General features: G+C 43.9%; 1 pseudogene; it reads right to left on the bottom strand.

Moving 5' to 3' along the window:
• Positions 1-9572: 9572 nt before the first annotated feature.
• LOC130848785 (heterogeneous nuclear ribonucleoprotein A1-like) lies at positions 9573-19208 on the bottom strand (annotated as a pseudogene).
• Between the last annotated feature and the right edge of the window lie 28 nt (positions 19209-19236).

Below are 19236 nucleotides of genomic sequence, written 5' to 3'. Positions count from 1 at the left end.
GGCTTCAGTAGTTGCAGAGCATGGGCTCATTAGTTGTGGCTCGTGGGCTGTAGAGCACAGGCTCAGCAGTTGTGGCGCACAGGTTTAATTGTTCCACAGCATGTGGGATCTTCCCAGACCAGAGCTTGAACCCGTGTCCCCTGCATTGGCAGGCGGATTCTTAACCGCTTCACCACCAGGGAAGTCCCTAGACCATCTTGCTTTTAAACAATGTGGACTAGATGTGCTCCTCAAAGTTCTGCCCACTTGGAGGATTTCCCTTCCCTCTGTCCTTCAGTGACACCCGTGGATGTGCTGTAACGCTGTAGCAGTCCACTTCTAGCTGGTCCCAGCATATCATGTAGAACATCTGGACAGGCTCAGAACTCCCCATCAGGTCATGTGTGTGGGTAAGGAAGAAATGGCTGTGCAGGAAGAGTGTAGGGACACTGAGAATATGAGCTCCCTGCTCATTAAACTCACTTCTGCTTTCAGGCTGTGCTTGAACTTGATCTCATAGACACCACATTCACTTGATGAAGGAGAACAGCTTTGCATGCCCGACGCATGGCTTAGTGGATTGATCAAAACTTAGCATCTTATCTCGTGTGGTCATGTGATGTCATATCATTAGGTGTTTGGTCTCACCCAGGGTCAAGAAACAAACCTGAAGTGGTTTCTCAAAAGAACAAGAATTGTCTTCTGCAGAGCATGGTACCACCAAGTACCACAAACTGGGTATCTTAAACCAGCGGTCCCCAACTCTTTGGCACCAGGGAAGACAATTTTTCCACAGACGGTGGGGAGGGACGATGGTTCAGGCGGTAATGTGAGTGATGGGGAGCGATGGGGGGCGGCAGATGAAGCTTTGCTGGCCCGCCGCTCACCTCCTGCTGTGTGGCCTGGTTTCTAACAGGCTGCGGACCAGTACTGCACACTGGGGGTTGGGGATCCCCTGTCTTAAACAACAGAAATTGGTTTCTCACAGTTCTGGAAGCTAGAAGTCTGAATCAAGGTGTCACCAGAGTCAGTTCATTTTGAGGGTCTCTCTCCTAGGCTTTTTTTTGTTGTTTGGGGGGAAACTGGGTAAAGTATACATGAGGTATCTCCGTAGTATTTCTTTGTTTCTTTCTTTTTGAAAAATATTTATTTATTTGGATGCACCGGGTCTTAGTTGTGGCACACGGGATCTTTGTGCTGCACACGGGATCTTTAGTTGCAGCACGTGGGATCTAATTCCCTGACTAGGGATCGAACCCAGGCCCCCTGCATTGGGAATGTGGAGTCTTAACCACTGGATCACCAGGGAACCCCCTCTGTATTATTTATTTAAACACATGTGAATCTACAACTATATCAAGATTTAAAGTTTAATTAAAAATAGAAACAGGGAATGTGCTGCAGTTTTCCTATATAACCTTTGCCATAAGCTCCATGCCGTTTCTCAGTCTGGCACCACTGGGTCCACTGAGTCATAAGGGCGAAGAGGTAGTCTGGCATTGCAGCCTGATTCTGCTGGAGAGTCTTTTTTTTCCCTTCCTGACCACACTATAAACCTGTAAAGCTGGCTGTAACAAATTGTCACAAACTTAGCCGCTTAAAACAATACAAATGTATTATCTCACAGTTCTGGAGGTCAGAAGTCTGAAATGAGCCTCACTGGGCTAAGGTCAAGGTGTTAGCAGGGCTGCATTCCTTCTGGAGGCTCTTGGGGAGAATCTGTTCCCTTGACTCTTCCAGCTTTCAGAGGCTGCCTGCATCCTTGGCTTGTGGCCTCTTCCTCCATCTTCAAAACCAGCATCCTCAAGTCTATTTGTGGCTTGCACTACTGCTTCCCTCTGTCACTTATACGGATCCTTGTGATTACTTTGCCCCTGCCCAGATAATCCAGGATAATCTCCCCATCTCAAGATCCTTAATTTAATCGCAGCTGCAAAGTCCCTTTTGCCTTGTAAGGTAGCGTATTAACAGGTTCTGGGGATGAGGATGTGAATATTTTTGGGGGAGGCATGGTTTTGCCTGCCACACTTTGTAAATGATTCTGAGCATCATGTGTTTTCTTATTGGTGATTTTAACCTTGATCACGTGATTAAGGGAGTGTCTGTTCGGTTTCTCCACTGTCAAGTTACTATCTTTCTCTTTGTAATTAATAAATATCTTGTGGGAAGAGGCCAGATGCTTTTGACTGCATCAGTGAACTTAAAGAAAAGTGAAAAGTTCAGGGCATTAAATTCTTGGCTCAAGGCACAAAGCCCCAAGTAGTTGCCATGCCTAAAAGAATTTCTTACCCCAGTGGCCACAGGGCTAGTGTAGCTGCAAATGGGAGTTGTCATCAACAGAGAAATTGAATTCATACTATTTCCAGGTCTTTTGTGTGAAATTTACAGCATCGATTGGGAAACTGGGAACCTCAGGAGTTCGAATGACAACATTTGGAAGGAATGAGATGACGTCAAGTACCCTGAAGTCCCAAATTCCATGCCAACTGAAGCATATACTGCCCTTACAAGGGAATGCGTGGTACATGTTATGTAAGCAGTGCAGGGTAAATGCTTAATTCTTTTATTTAGCAGTTTTCAAGATAAAGAATTGGCATCTTATCATCATGCAAAGGTAGCCACTTACTTTTAACGTATTATTATGATCTCATGGCTTTAATCACAGTTGATGGGCTTCCATTTGTTACAATTTTTATTCTTATTGAAGCTCACATTACCCCATTTTTGACCTCTTCAAGTTGGCACCTGAGATATTTTGAGCGTGACCCTGGCAGTCTTTGATATCTTCTTGCTATCTGCAATGACAAGATATTCCAAGCTCCTGAGATTTCTGAATCAAAGATTAGGCACCTTTTATACTTTGCCCAATTTCTTTGCCCCAAAATGAGGTCATTTACTAACCTTCTAAAGATGTATATCATCACCATTTAACCTCAAATTCATTATGTTAAGTAAAAGAAGACAGACCCAAAGGCTCCATACTACATGATTCCATGTATATGACATTCTGGAAAAGGCAAAACTACAGGGACAGAGAACAGATCGGTGGTTGGGAGGGTTTGCAAGTGGGAGGAGGGAATTTTTTAGGGTGATGGAGTTATAGGCACGGCATTTCACATTTCTATGCATTTGTAAAAAGCAAAGATGAATTTTACTGTATGTAAATTTAAAAAATTCCTGTATATGCTTAAATCTGTTTTGGAACCCTTACCTCTTTAATTAATTCTTTGTTACTTGCTGGGCCATGCGCCTCCGTTTTGATGACAATAGTTTTCTGATCTAGATTAAGTTTTATATAAGAATCCTATTGATAGTATTAATTCAAAATGTACATATAAACTGCACATATTTAAAATGTACAATTTGATGAGTCTTGACATATATGTACACCCATGAAACCAACACCACAATCAAAACAATGAACATCTCCATCACCCTCAAGAGTTTCCTCATGACCCTTGATAGTCCCTTCCTCTCTTGTTCCTTGCCCAGTCTCATCTCTCAGCACTCACTTATCTGCTTTCTGTTACTATAGATTTTTGCATTTTCTTTCTTTAAAATTAAAAAAAATTATGTTTGTTTACTATTTGTGTCTTTCTTTCTTTCTTTCTCTCTTTCTCTTTCTTTCTTTCTCCTCCTCCTCCTCCTTCTTCTTCTTCTTCCTTCCTGCCTTCCTGCCTTCCTGCCTGCTTGCTTGCTTGCTTTTGGATGTGTTGGGTCTTTGTTGCTGTGCACAGACTTTCTCTAGTTGCAGCGAGTGGGGCCTACTCTTTGTTGCGGTACATGGGCTCTAGGCACACAGGCTTTGGTAGTTGTAACTTGCAGACTCTAGAGCACAGGTTCAGCAGTTGTGGCGCATGTGTTTAGTTGCTCCTCAGCATGTGGGATCTTCCCAGATGAGAGATCGAACCCATGTCCCCTGCATTGGCAGGCAGATTCTTAATCACTGTGTCAGAGGGAAATCCTGCATTTTCTTTCTTTTCCTTTTTTTTTTTTGGCCATGCTGCGTGGCATGTGGGATCTTAATTGCCTGACCAGGCCAGTGCCTGGTCAAACCAGTGCCCCCTGCTTTGGAAGCATGGTGTCTTAACAACTGGACCGCCAGGAAGTCCCCTAGATTTTTCCATTTTCTATAATTTTATATAAATAGGACCATATAGTAGGTATTCTTTTTTGGGGGGAGTGAGTCTAGTGTCTTTCACTTAGCATTAGTATCTTGAGAGCCATCCATGTTGTTGTGTGTATCAGTAGTTCTTTCCAAAAAAAAAAAAAATTTATTTTATTATTTATTTGTTTCTTTGTTTTATTTTTGGCTGTGTTGGGTCTTCATTGCTGCGCACAGGCTTTCTCTAGTTGTGGTGAGCTGTGGCTACCCTTTGTTGCGGTGCGCCTCTCTTGTTGCGGAGCAGGGACTCTAGGTGCGCAGGCTTCAGAAGTTGCGGTGTGTGGGCTCAGTAGTTGTGGCTCAAGGGCTATAGAGTGCAGGCTCAGTAATTGTGGTGCACAGGCTTAGTTGCTCCATAGCATGTGGGATCTTCCTGACCCAGGAATCAAACCTGTGTCCCCTGCATTGGCAGGTGGATTCTTAACCACTGCACCACCAGGGAAGGCCCAGTAGTTCTTTACTTTTTAATTGGCATAGCAACCCTTTGTATGGCTATACCATAATTTGTTTATCCATTCACCTGTTGATGGACATTTGGGCTTTTTCCAATTTTGTGCTACTATAAAGCTACTATGAGTATTTGTGTACAAGTCCTTGTATGGACATATGCTTTCATTTCTCTTAGATCTGTACCTAGGATTAGGATGTCTGGGTCATGAAGTAGATATGTATTTAACTTTTTAATAAACTGTGAATTTTTCCCTCCAAAATGATAGTACCATTTTATATTGTCATCAACACTGTATGAGAGTACCAGTTGGCTCCTACCAAAGCCAACCCTCAGTATGGTCAGTCTTTTTAACTTAGTTGTTCTAATAGGTGTATAAATGGTATCTCATTGTGGTTTCAATTTGCATTTCCTTGATGGCTAATGATGTCAAGCATATTTTATTTGCTGATCTATAATCTGTATATCTTCTTTGGTGACATATCTGTTCCAATCATCTCCATTTTTAAAATGGGGTAATTTGACTTATTACCGAGTTACGAGTTTTTTGTATATTCAAGTTTTTTGTTGGATGCATGTTTTGCTAATATTTTCTTCCAGTTTGTCACTTGTATTTTTGTTTTCACTACAGTGTATCCCGAGGAGCAAAAGTTTTAAATTTTGATGAAGTCCAATTTATCATTTTTTTTTAATTTTATGGTTCATGCTTTTGGTGTTATATCTGAGAAGATTGTGATCACAAATATTTCTGCTATTTTTTAAAAAGAATTTTTAGTTTAAGCACTTACACTCAGGTTTACTGTTCCACACTCCAGTATTTTGATGACAGCATGTCTGTAGTCTAAATTAGGTTTTGTATCAGAAGCATATATGTAACCGAGCAGGACCCTACGAAGTCTTCCCAGAACAGACCTCCATCAGGTCTTCCACCTGCCTTTCGTCTGTAGAAAAGTTTTAGTCAAAGAATACATTTAATCAGAGAAGTGGGAAAGTTCAGAAAGACAGGCAAACAGTCAAGCAAGACAAAATAATAATCCTCTAGCCTTTAAACAAAGTCAAGGACCTTTAGTTCCTCTGCAAGGAGGAGAATTAATATCCTGAACTATGTCCTTTGAGCTCTTTTGCAGATAGTGAAACTCCCAGCAGGTGGAAGACATTAATTGTATGCTGCCCACAAGCATGTAGACCCCAGACTGGTTAGAATCAGAAGGTTGATGATGTTGACTCCTGATTACGTCACCACCAACCAATCAGAAGAATGTCCATGAGCTGATCACCCCCCCCCCTTCCCCACAACCCCTGTCCCTCACTTTGTCTTTAAAAACCTTTCCCTGAAAGTCTTTGGGGGAGTTGGGGCCTTTTAAGCACTAGCTGCCTGGACTCCTTGCTTGGTACCCTGCAATAAACGCTGCCCTTTCCTTCACCACAACCAGGTGTCAGTAGATTGGTTTTATTGCTTTGGCTTTATTTTTGATTGGTTTTATTTTTATCTGCTGCTTGGGCAAGCAGACTCAAATTTGGTTCAAACATATATATGGGGTTTTAATTAGAAATACAAGAATATTTTTCTGGTTTTAAAAATAGAAAATGTTCCTGATTTGATGTTTATTCATTTATTTTTAATTACACAGATGACACAGGAGAATAAACTGGACAAAAAGAGCAAAGGTACATAGAGAAGAAAGTCACTCTGGCTGATGTTTTTCATTCAGGAAATCTGGGTTAGCTCACCATTTACTTATTATTTTCCCAATTCAAGATTCATTAGTTTATGTACAAAAATGCTGTATATAGTATGCTGTTGAGATATTATGGCAATAATTTTACCATCTTTTCATGGCTGTGTTCCCTTATTCCAAAGACAATAAATGATAAATGAAAAACTTGTGTCATGACAAAGACTTAGTACATGCAAATTTAAGTTTAAAAAGTAACTCAGAGGATTCAGGTTCTGGACACAGGAGAAATTCCTCTGAGTCGTGATCCATGTCTTCTTGCTCCCCAAGACTGAGATGAGAAGGCTTCTCAGAGGATACTAATACCTTTCAGATGGGTTAGAAAGACAACCTAGGTTGCAAGAGAAACCAGAAGTTTCCTCATTATGCCTGCACTTCCTAAGATGTAAGAGTTTAGTTGTGTGGTCTTTTTTAAATCTAACTTCAAACGGCTATCAACATGGTCCAGTTTCTTCTCCACTTCCCCCAATTAACTAAACATGGAAATAGCAAGAAAAGCACATATGATGTCTTTGACATAAAATCCAGAACAGAGCTGATAACATCTCCCACTGAATCACCAACCTTGACTTCACCTAGAGGGAGTACGGGTGTTTGTCATCTACTTCAGCCAGAAAACTATCATGGCATGATCTCCACCTGTAATCAGGTCCAGCTAACCATTCACTAGTTTCTTACTGAAACTCTGGTGCCCTTCACAAATCCCTGCACTTTTATCTCCATAGGTGAAACATAGATCAGTATCATTTCGACAGATTTTAAGTCATCAAATACTGAATCATTTTGCACTGAAAGAGCTGTGCTTGCACTTAAAAATGTAGGCTTATTTCTTCTGCCATCTTTGAAACCTAGAGTAGTAAAGTCAAGGAATAGTTTACTTGAAAGGGGGCTGAGTGGGTTTTCCCTCTTGCCTCCAGGATCTGACTTGGTAACTACACAAGTCAGTGGACTTGTCTCCATTGTTTTATTAGCCTGTCTTGCTACAAATCCTGTCCTGATCCATAGAGGGCGCTGAAGAGACAATGGCGGAAGAGTGGGTCTTCCTGGTTCTGGTGTGCCTTCTTTGCCGGTCTCCAGCAGAGCCTCGTTTCTCTAGTGCTCAGCTGTTGCACTCACAGTTTTCCCACACGAGACTCCTCCGGGGCAGAGTTTCCTCCAGCATCTGGCTCATGGAGAATGGTTCTTTCCAGCGACCAACTCCTGCTGACGTCAGCTTCCCCAGCTCCCAGTTTCTGAGTAGGTGGTAGCCAGCCGTGCCCAGCAGCCAGCAGCTGCCCCTGGCTTATCCTCTGGCAACTTTGCAGTGTTGCCAGGAAGCACTCTAGCAACTTCTCATTGCCCTCTCCATTGAAATCTGGCCCCAGTCTGGAGGCCGGGGTGGGGGGAATGGGGGGGTTGGCAGGGACCGTTCTTCCTTGGGCACTCTCTCTTAGCCTTAGGGTGGGGGCTCCTTCCTATACCTGCTGACTCTTTGTTCTTTAGAGTTCTCTTTAACTCTTACTAGTAAGTCCTCTATTATTCCAAACCCCTAGAAATAATTATTTATATTAAACTTTCCCTATTCACATCACTATATGAACCCTGTCTCCTGATTGGACCCTGACTGATACAACCATGTTATAATAACCTCTGATATTCTTTAGGGCATGTCTGGCTTTGTGTTTCTTTTTCAAACTGAGACAGGCTGGGACCTGGGACCTGGGACCTGGGACCCTTTGCTGCAGTGCTTGCACCTGGACAAATGTCTCCTGGAGAAACAAAATACAAAGAAACTATTAGGGACTAAAATTAATTGCATGCACGTGCAGTTGGGGCAAATTATGGACAACAAGATACAAAAAGACCAAAAAACCCCTACTGCCACTTCTGAAGATCCGGGAGCAAAAGCAGGGTACTGGGCCCTGCACACACTACCACCAAAGGGTGGGCAAACCACCTAAGCTACCCCTCTAGCCTGTCCCCTGGACACACCCCTACCCTCACCCCATAAAAGGGAATCCGTTACTTGTTTTCGCTCCCCCCTGCTGCATCAGGGGCCCCAGTAAAGCCTTGCCTGAATTTCTTATCTGGCCTCTTATCAATTTCTATTGATTGGAGAAGGCCAGGAATCCTGGTCAGTAACAAAACTGTCCTAAGTTATTCGCCCTCATTTTTTCTCCAGGATGAATTTCAAAATCAGTTTTCAAAAGCTATAAAACAACCCTTAAGATTTTAATTAGGACAACCTTGAAATAACACGTTAAGTTATTGAGAATGTGCGTCTTTAAAATAGTGTCTTCCTATCTGGAAACATGAGTTAGTTCCTGAGGTAAGTAAGGCTCTTAATCGTTGTGTCTTCTTATTCCTCCTCATGGGAAATTGTTTCTTCATTTTGCTGTGAGCACCTTAAGAACAGCTGTGTTCTACTAAAGTCTCACTGCTGCTTCTGCTGGGTAGCCAAGGCATAGAAACAGCCTGGGATTAATTTTTATGGTAATTTCTCACTTGAGTTTCCCACCCAATGGGCTAATTCAGGGCCCATGCCTTTCCGAAGAGTAAGGACCATTTTTTCCCAGCCAAAGCCACAGCTGAGACAAGGTTCCTGGTTGCCTCCCTGGGCCAGTGGAAAGTTTGCCCTCTTTACAAAGCAACTGCAGTCTCCAAGGGTCTTGTCTTTGTGCAGGGGCCCCATTTCCAACTCATCCCCTCTCAAAGCCTGGAGCTCCATCTGTTGTTCCTGCATGAGGTCAAAAGTCAAGCCTTCAGGAACTCCCTGGTGGTCCAGTGGTTAGGACTGTGAGCTTTCACTGCTGGGGGCCCGGGTTCGATCCCTGGTCAGGAAAATAAGATCCTGCAAGCCGTGAGGTGAGGCCAAAACAAAACAAACAAAAAAACACAGACGTAGAGAACAAACATATGGACACCAAGTGGGGAAAGCGGGGAGGGTTGAGGGGAAACGAATTGGGAGATTGGGATACCAAATTGTACACTCTAAATATATGCTGTTTATTGTCTGTTAACTGTATCTCAATAAAAGTTCTTAAAAAAAAAAACCACCAAGCCTTTTCCCTTGGGGAAACTGTATGCACGTGGACCCTTGTGGAAACTCCAGGCTGTGAGGTTGAGGTGGCCTTTTAAGTAGCATGCTGATATAACAAAGTTGAATGATTGACATGCAGGATCTAGTTCCCTGACCAGGGATCGGAATCCAGGCCCCCTGCATTGGGAGGGTGGAGTCTTTAACTGCTAGACCACCAGGGCAGTCCTAAGTGTGGTATTTCTCAATAATAATTTTGTCTATGGAGTCATGGTCATCAAAGGTTATGAAAGCAAAGCCTCACTTTTTGCCACTGCCTAGGTCAGTCAGGATTTCAATCACTTCAGTTTTCCCATACTCTTCAAAATAATCTCTTAGGCGATGTTCTTCCATGTCTTCTTTAATGCCACCAGCAAGAGTCTTTTTCACAGTTAGGTGGGCACCAGGTCTTTGAGAATCTTCTCTTGAGACGGTCCTCTTTGGTTCCACAGCTCTTCCACCTGATGCCGTAGAGTCCATCTAGGGAGTGGATTCGTGATCTCCGAAGGAAAAGAAATTCTCTTCGGGATCAATAACAAGCCACTGCTCAGGTTTAAGTTACAGAATAACAGTTTATTAAGAAGAAAGTACAATAGCTTCTGGCACAGACACCAGAAGGGGGTGGAGAGATCCCAGAAGGGGTCTTACAGGAGTGAATTATATGCCTTCAGAGCGGAGTTAATTACACTCCCCACCTTAGGATTGATTATTAGGGTTGATTGTTAGGATTGATTGTTTCTTCAGAAATGTTCGTGATATTCAAAGAATGTCCTTACTCAGTGATCTTGTGACGTCCCAGGTAACCCCCACCCTAGAGTCATAAGAATCAGTCTTAAAGAATGAGTGAGGTTAAGTCATGTTTTTCCAGTTCTTCCACCCCTCCCCCAGCCAAGTCAGCCCCTGGAACGCTCATAACCCCCCTCTTTGAGATGGAAATTAGTGCTGCAGGGAAAAGGGGCACTGTTTTCCTCTACTTCCTGCTGAGAAGGGGTGTCTTCATTCAAGGGAAAGCAGCATTATTTCCATCATTCCTTTCGGGGCACCCTGGATCCAAAGGGCCTAAGTAAAATCCAGCATAGCCCGGGGCATAAACGGAAGAATGCTCCACAACCATGTGTAAGTTGAAGGCTTGCAGCCGTCTGGAAATCAATCTGCTTATACAATTAAAAAGACAAGGAGCAAACAATAAGAATAAAATGAAACATATAGTAACAGTTAATAACATCCTTCCCCGTGATGATCCAGTAATCCAGGACCTAAAGTTATCCCAAAGACAGACCTCAGGTGAGCTTAAAGACTGTATCATTTGACTCATGTGGTTAGTATAATGAGTTATGTTGGAGCTCTCATTTGGAATATAAGTACAACATTCGGTATGAATGACAGCACAGCTTCCTCCTTGGGCTTCTGTTATTATATCTAAGGCCATCTTATTTTGTAACACTGCTTTTCGCCTTTAAATCTGTTCTGTATTAAGGGCCCTTATGGTCATCAGGCTATCATTCAAGGCTTGCTGAGTAAAATTTGTCCAAAGATTACCTTTAGAGTTAAGAAGGCCAGATATATCATGGGATGTAAGAACTGTTAGGTTTCGACCATTAGCAAATTTGAGAGCTTCAGGTACTAGCAAAGAAATAGCGGCCACTATCCTTAGACAGTGAGGCCATCCCTGAGCCACCACACCTAAAGTTTTACTTAAATAAGCCACTGGTTGTTGTTGGGGTCCCTTAGGTTGGGTCGTGACCCCTAAGGCTATTCCCTTTATTTCAGTAATATACAGATTGAATTCCTGTCCAGTCGGGAGGCTAAGAACTGGTGCCTGCATTAAGGCCTGTTGAAGAGTCCTGAAGGCGTTTCAGGCTTCAGGTGTCCATAGTATCCAATCTGTGTTAGCCTCCTGGTGTCACTCAAGAGCTGATATAGAGGTTTCGCTAATTCCCCATACCCCGGAATCTAGATCCTACAATAGCCAGTAAGACCCAAAAACCCTCTCAACTGCCTCAAAGTGGCAGGTAAAGGATGTCTGAGAATAGGTTCTATTCTTTCCGGCCTTAAAGCCCTTGAACCTTGAGAAATTATAAGACCCAGATACTTAGATGATTTGCATAGGTGAGTTTTGGCTCTTGAAATCCGATAACCACAGTCTGCCAGGAAATTTAATAAATTTTCAGTGATACTCGAGCAGTGTTCCTCAGTATCTGTACAAACCAGAATGTCATCCACATACTGTAAAACAACTGCTCTGGGGTCTGAAAATCTTTGTAAATCTTGGGACAGATCCTGTCCAAATAAATGAGGGCTATCTCGAAAGCCTTGGGGCAGCACTGTCCAAGTTGAACAGCCAGTTGGGTAGGGTCCTTGAAGGCAAACAGAAATTGACTTTCAGCTTCCAGCGGAATACAAAAGAAAGTATCTTTTAAATCCAAAACAGTAAACCAGGCTTTCTGGTATGTCAGAGAGCAAGGTATAAGGGTTAGGAACTACAGGATGCAAAGGAATTACAGCCTCATTAATAATTCTCAAGTCCTGCACCAACAGCCACTGACCAGTGGGTTTCTTAATTCCCAAGACTGGAGTACTGCAAGGTATTAGCAGTCCCCGTTGTTTTAGATTTTCAATGATTGGCTTTAATCCCTCTTTAACCTCTGGTCTCAGAGGATATTGTTTTTGATGGGGAAAAAGACTAGAATCTTTGAGTTTGATCACCACAGGTTTTGTATATCTAGCCTTTCCAATTTTTCTTCCTTCAGCCCATACTTCAGAATCTACTTGTGTTTCTACCAGAGGAAGACTTCAAGGAGCAGAGGCCTCGATATTCATATGTACCGACGCTTGAACTTTCATTAATATGTGCCGTCCTAACAGGGGAGATGGAGTCTCAGGCACTATCCGAAAGACATGAGAAAAAAGAAGAGTCCCAATTACAGCTGAAAGGCTGACTAAAGTAATATCGTTTTGTTTGACCAGACTGTCCTCTCATGGTCGTAGAATGAGAGGAAAGTGGACCAGGGGTCTCAGCAAGAATGGAGAAAGTTGCCCCAGTATCGAATAAGAAGTTGATAGATTGGCCGCCCACTGTCATTGGCACCCATAGTTCCTCAGATGTTATCATGACGGGGGCCTCTGTGGGGACCCCCGTGCCCCATCAGTCTTGGGTTTCTGGGAGGTCTGATCCCTGAGACCTTCGCCCCTGGGGCAGTTCCTCCTCCAATACGGTCCCTTGCAGATAGGACAAGGAGCCAGGGGCGGCTTTACAGTCCGGGGACATTCTCGTCTGAAGTGCCCCTCCTTTCCACACAGAAAGCAGGTCAGTCCCTTGCCAGGGAAGCCCCGATTTGAGGAACTTCCTGGGGCTCCGGGTTGTTTCATTACAGCCTGGACTGCCATCACCAAGGCTTCAGCTTTCTCCTTCGTTCTCTGTTTACATCTTTCCTCCTCGGCATCTCAACCATAATAAACTCTTTGTGCCAATTGTAACAGTCTGTCTAAAGACTGGTCTGGCCCAAAGGCATGTTTCTGTAATTTCTTTCGAATATCTGGTGCCGATTGAGTGAGGAATTTATCCTTCAAAATAACCTTGCCCTCAGGGCTTTCAGGGTCTAAATCAGTAAGTTTTTGTAGAGCTTCTCTCAGCCTTTCTAAAAACCTGCCGGGAGACTCCCTCTCTCCTTATTCAATATCTGTCGATTTAGAGTAATTAAGGGGCTTGGCTCTTGCCTTCCGTAGTCCCACATGCATACATGTGACAAAATGATTTCTGTACCATTCACCCCTTTCAGTATCAAAATCCCAGTCGGGCTCAGTCAGGGGAACTGCTTGCACGCCAGTGGGAAGCGCCTTATTTTCTTCCTCAGATTTCCCCCTAGCATTTGATTCATACCATTCATCCCCGCACTACCAAGCTTCAGATAAAACTTCCACCCCTCTCCCGGCCAAGTCAGCCCCTGGAACTCTCACACCCACCTTGTGTGGCCTTGCATTCATGGCCATCCACCCCCTACACAGTGGCACACGTGACAAACCCGAAGCCTCTGGAACGCTTGGAGTGGAGATCCCTCATGATCACACAGTCTCTGAGCATCCCCCATTGCTCAGTTTCAAAGCTCAAACCTCCGATGCAGCGTTTCCGCAGCGGTTCAGCATCTTAAGGAGACTCTGACTTAGACGTGACGGCAGTGGAGGGGGGAGACTTCACTGATGCTTACTCGGGGGTGTTCATGGGCAGAAAGAGGGATGACCTGGATTTTTAAAGAACTTTACTCAGAAACTTTTCACTGAAATTTAATTAACTGACTCCATAACCTCTGATAGTACCACTTGTTTTTTCCAACCCACCCTGTATTCCTCTTTGCCTACCATAAGACATTATGGTCTCCGAGTTGTTAGGTTCTCACGCAATGCCTTAACCTGTGGTGAGATTTCAAAGTTAAGGTTATTTCCCCCTTTCTCTCAGCATACACAAATAAGACTGGTCTGTTGTTACTGATCCTCAATGTGGCTTTTGCTCTGGTGTTCATCTGTATCATTGCACTTTCATTTTTCTGTTTTTGTTTTATTTATTTGTGTATTTATTTATTGGCTGCGTTGGGTCTTCATTGCTGTGCATGTGGGCTTTCTCTAGTTGCAGTGAGCAGGGGCTACTCTTCATTGTGGTGTACGGGCTTTTCATTGCGGTGGCTTCTCTTGTTGTGGAGCACAGATTCTAGGCGCGCGGGCACCAGTAGCTGTGGCACGAGGGCTCAGTAGTTGTGGCTTGCAGGCTCTAGAACACAGGCTCAGTAGTCGTAGCGCATGGGCTTAGTTGCTCTGCAGCATGTGGGATCTTCCAGGACATGTGGGATCAAACCCGTGTCCCCTGCATTGGCAGGTGGATTCTTAATCACTACGCCACCAAGGAAGTCCCTGTTCTTGTATTTTAATTGACTTCTGATCTTATTTCTCTTAAACCTAAATGTATTCATTAGAAGTGCAAGCATCAAACGCTTCTCAGAGCAGTTGTACCCAAAGATCTACGTGTTGAAACACTATTTTAGTATAAATTACTTTCATTTTATTTTTCCTTTGCATTACACTTGGGGCTTTATCATTGTTTTCAAAATTATCTCCATGTGTTATGTTACTTGTGAATAGTAGGATTATCGAAGTGGTGTTATAAAATATATTATAAAAAGAGGGTGTTGGAGGGACTTCCTAGGTGGTGCAGTGGTTAAGAATCCACCTGCCAATGTAGGGGACACAGGTTCGAGCCCTGCTCTGGGAAGATTCCCACATGCCATGGAGCAACTAAAGCCCGTGAACCACAACTATTGAGCCTGTGTGCTGCAACTACTGAAGCCCACGTGCCTAGAGCCCATGCTCTGCAATGAGAGAAGCCACCACAATGAGGAGCCTGCACACCACAATGAAGAGTAGCCCTCGCTTGCTCCAACTAGAGAAAAGCCCATGTGCAGCAATGAAGACAATGCAGCCAATAAATAAATAAATAAAGTTATTTTAAAAAAAGAGGGTATTGGAAAGGAAACCACAAACAAAATGAAAAGACAAACTATGGAATGGGAGAAAATATTTGCAAATGATGTGACCGACAAGGGATTAATTTCCAAAATATACAAACAGCTCATACAGCTCCATATCAAAAACAAACAACCCAATCAAAAAATGGACAGAAGACCTAAATAGACGTTTCTCAAAAGACAACATACAGATGGCAAATAGGCACATGAGAAAATGCTCAACATTGCTAATTATTAGAGAAATGCAAATCAAAACTACAATGAGGTAACACCTCACACCAGTCAGAATGGCCATCATCAAAAGTCTACAAATAATAAATGCTGGAGAGGGTGTGGAGAACAAGAAATCCTCCTACATTGTTGGTGGGGATGCAAATTGGTGCAGCCACTATGGAGAACAGTACAGAAATTCTTTTAAAAACTAAAAATAGAACTACCATATGATCCTGCAATCCCACTCCTGGGCATATATCTGGAAAAGATGAAAACTCTAATTTGAAAAGATACATGCACCCCATGTTCATAGCGTCACTATTTACAATAGTCAAGATATGAAAGCACCCTAAATGTCCATCGACAAGTGAATGGATAAAGAAGATGTGGTGTGTGTGTGTATGTGTGTATACACACAATGGAATATTACTCAGTTATAAAAATGAATGAAATAATGCCATTTGCAGCAACATGGATGGACCTAGAAATTATCATACTAAGTGAAGTAAGTCAAACAGAAAGACAAAAATCATGATGTCACTTATATGTGGAACCAAAAAAAAATGATACAAATGAACTTATTTACAAAACAGAAATATACTGTTTTGTAAATAGAAAACAAACCTATGGTTATCAAAGAGGAAAGTGGGGGAGGGATAAATTGGGAGTTTTGTATTAACAGATATACACTACTATATATAAAAAAGATAAACAACAAGGACCTACTGTATAGCACAGGGAAGTATATTCAATATCTTTTGATAACTTATAATGGAAAAGATTCTGAAAAAGAATATGTATATATATTTGTGTGTGTGTATATATATATAGTACTGTATACTATGTATATAGTACTGTATACTATATATATGTATATATATATATATCTGTACACCTGAAACTAACACAACATTGTAAATCAACTATATTCCAGTTTAAAAAAAAAGAGAGTGTTGGGTCTGACAGAGCTGAGAACAAGGGCCCCAGAACATCAGTTCTCAACCAGGGGCAGTTTTGCTCCCAGGGCTCATTTGGCAATGTGTGGCAACATTGGTTATCACAACTGGGGATGGTGCTACCGAGTATGTTCTAGGACTCTGCTAAACATCCTCAAACGAACAGGACAGCCCCGACAACAAAGAATTATCAGGCCAAATGTCTATAGTGCTGAGGTTGAGAAACCCTGACCTATAGAAACTCTTGCACAGGTGCCCAGAAGACATGCAATGGGTATAGTACCACTCAGAGCTGCACTGCTTACACTAGCATAAAATTGGAAACAAACCAAATGCCTGCAACACTTACCCAACAAGATACATACCATGCAGCTGTAGGACACTACACATCAGTGAACACTGAGCAAACAGCCAGATGCATCACCATGAATGAATCTCAAGGGTGAGTATATGGACCTCTATGTACTATTTACTCAACTCTTCTGTAAATCTTAAACTGTACTAAAAATAAAATCTATTATTTATTTTTAAAAACCATGTTGATAATTTCCACTGCCTACGCTAACCACATTTCACCTATGGATACAATATATTACTTGTAAGGTTTGAATACACACAGCATTTTTCAGTAATGCAGCGACTCTCTATGTAGAGGGACAGCTGCACTTTGTTTTGTTTGGAACTTGGCCAACTCTTGGTCACCATTTCAGAAAATCACATTGCCAGTAGCAAACTAGTGGTCTCGGAGTGGCCAGTTTGCCTGTAATGTGTGTGCATTCACAGCCATTGCGTGCACGGTAGTTTTATAAAGAGGGGCCAGCATCCGACCACTTCACTGTGCGTGACCATTAACATATTCAAACACACATTATTTTATTACTAGATACTTTTCTTTATCCTGGGTAGTACAATTAGGGTATTTTATTGAACTTAACTTTTGTGTGTATAGATAGGTTTTATTATAGATGAATTTCATTGCAGGATAGTAACTATTAGTAACTATTGCTATTAGAAGGCTGAGTGGAGAACCCCTCCTTTAAAATGAAATCCACACTCCTTACTCAGTCCTCAGGCTGGTCATAACCAGACCAGCTGTCACAGAGGCTCTGTCCCCTCCTCCTTCCGTGCCTGCCAAAGGGATCTATTTGTATGTTCCAGAATGTCTCAGCATTCTCATGTCCCTGACCTTGGTACGGGCTGTTCTCTCGGTGAAATGCCCTCATCCTCCTCGCTCACCACCTTACAAATGCAGTGTTCCTCAAACCTCAGTTCCTCACATCCTTTCGTGGAAACTTGTGTCACAGCTGTGCCCCTATCTGAATTTTCTTTAAATGATTCATTTTTCATAAATAAATTTATTTTAATTTATATTAAATGTATAAATAAATTTATTTTCAAGGAAAAGTATATATTTTAATAAATAGGAAACCAGCATAAGAATCCCTAAAAATAAAGTAACTATAAAAGTAGATAGAATGAACATAAAAGTTATTAATCTCTATTTAGGTAAAATTATCAGCAGAAGCCCTGAGGCCAGTTCTGTGAGAGAGAGAGAGAGAGAGAGAGAGAGAGAGAGAGAGAGGGGAGACATTAACAGGTGTTAGAAACATATTAGCAAGGCAATTGAGACTCCCCTCTTGTTATCTTAGGAAGGCTTGAAAGCAAATTGAAGACAGAACAACTTTCTCCATCACTGTAATTTAATGCTGTCTCTGTTCTCCCTAAAATCACTTGTATATCACTGCAATCCACTTATTAGCCAAACATTTATCAAGCACCTGTTGTACCAGGTAGTGGTGCTAGATGTTTGCAATAAACACTAAACCAGATAAGTATAGTTCTTGCCTCACAGACTCAGTCGACCGGAGAAAAAAACACAAGTAACCTGGAAATGGCCGTAAAATGTTATTACTTAACGAAAATAATTTGTGATTTAAAACCTCTCATTTCTCCAGCATCCCAAATACGCAGAGCGATTTCAGAGAAAAACTCACTCGTAAATTGTATGTCAGAGAGAATTAATTTCAAAAGTGGGCTATCATCTTTCAAAGTTTTTCACGGAAAAAAGGTGGGAAGTGGGTGCATCTTAATGTTTGATAAGATGTGATGTGGGACCGCTGAAAGTAATTTTTTTTTTAAGCGGCGGTGGTGGGAGGGCACCAGACGAGGCTAGGGAGCGGGCCTGGGCTCACCTCGGAGTCACCCTTTGCTCCGGACCTTTGCTTAGTCCCTCACTGCTCCGAACCTCAGCCACACCACTACCGGGAAGCCCGCCTGGACGCCCCGGAGGGACTCGCTCCTCCGTTGTGCGCCCCAAAGTCCCGGCGCTTCCTCAGGCACCCTCTCTCTGCAGGAGAAGGATCCATCTGTTCGTCTGTCTTCCAGACCGCCCCGCGGGCTCCGCCAGAACTTGTGTCTGACCCTCCCCCTCTAGGCGCAGCCCGCCAGGACCCCTGGAGACAGAAGGTCTCTCCGGCTTTCCCCGGCGCCGGCCGCGCTCGGGTTACACCCTCTGCGGGCGCCTAGCGGGCGCGCGGCGAGCCAGCCCGTCGGTGGTCTCCCCCGTTAGGGGGCGCTAGCACCGCCACGGCACCACCTTGAACTTGGCGGAGCCAGAAGCCCGCGCCAGGTCAGCTCCACGGCACTCCACCGGGGGCCGGGGAGGGGGGGGCGCCTTCCCCACTACCTCCCCCCACCCCGCCCGCCCGCACTGGTCCTGGCCAGGCGCCCGCGGACACAGGAGGCGGCGGGGGAATCTTCCCGGGTCACCGCCACTCGGGCGGCGCAGCGGGGCGATAGGGTCCGGGGACCGCGAGGTCGGGCCGGGGTCCGACGCGGGAGTCTGGAGTCCCTAGTCCAGAGGCCGGGAGGGGTGGTGCGACCCTCTGTCCCCGCCCCGGGGGCGGAGCCGAGGTCGAAACCTGCGGAGCGCGAGACCAGGCGAAATCGGCCCCGGGCTACCTGCACTGCTCCCACCTCTCCCTACCCCGCCCCAGACTCGGGGAGACCCGACCCCACCCCCCCGTCCACCCCGTGTCCACCCAGCCTCCCGGGTCCCCGGCTCGGCCCACGGGCCCCGGAGCAGGTGCAGGTGCGGCTTCCCCATCTCTCTCCCTCCCGGGCGCATCCCGCTGGGCGGCCATGGCGCGAGGAGACGCCCCGCAGGACAGG

This window comes from Hippopotamus amphibius, chromosome 3, assembly GCF_030028045.1.
Source record: "Hippopotamus amphibius kiboko isolate mHipAmp2 chromosome 3, mHipAmp2.hap2, whole genome shotgun sequence".
Lineage (NCBI taxonomy): Eukaryota > Metazoa > Chordata > Mammalia > Artiodactyla > Hippopotamidae > Hippopotamus > Hippopotamus amphibius.
Note: the sequence above shows the minus strand (reverse complement) of the source record. Positions and strands in the feature narration are given on the sequence as shown.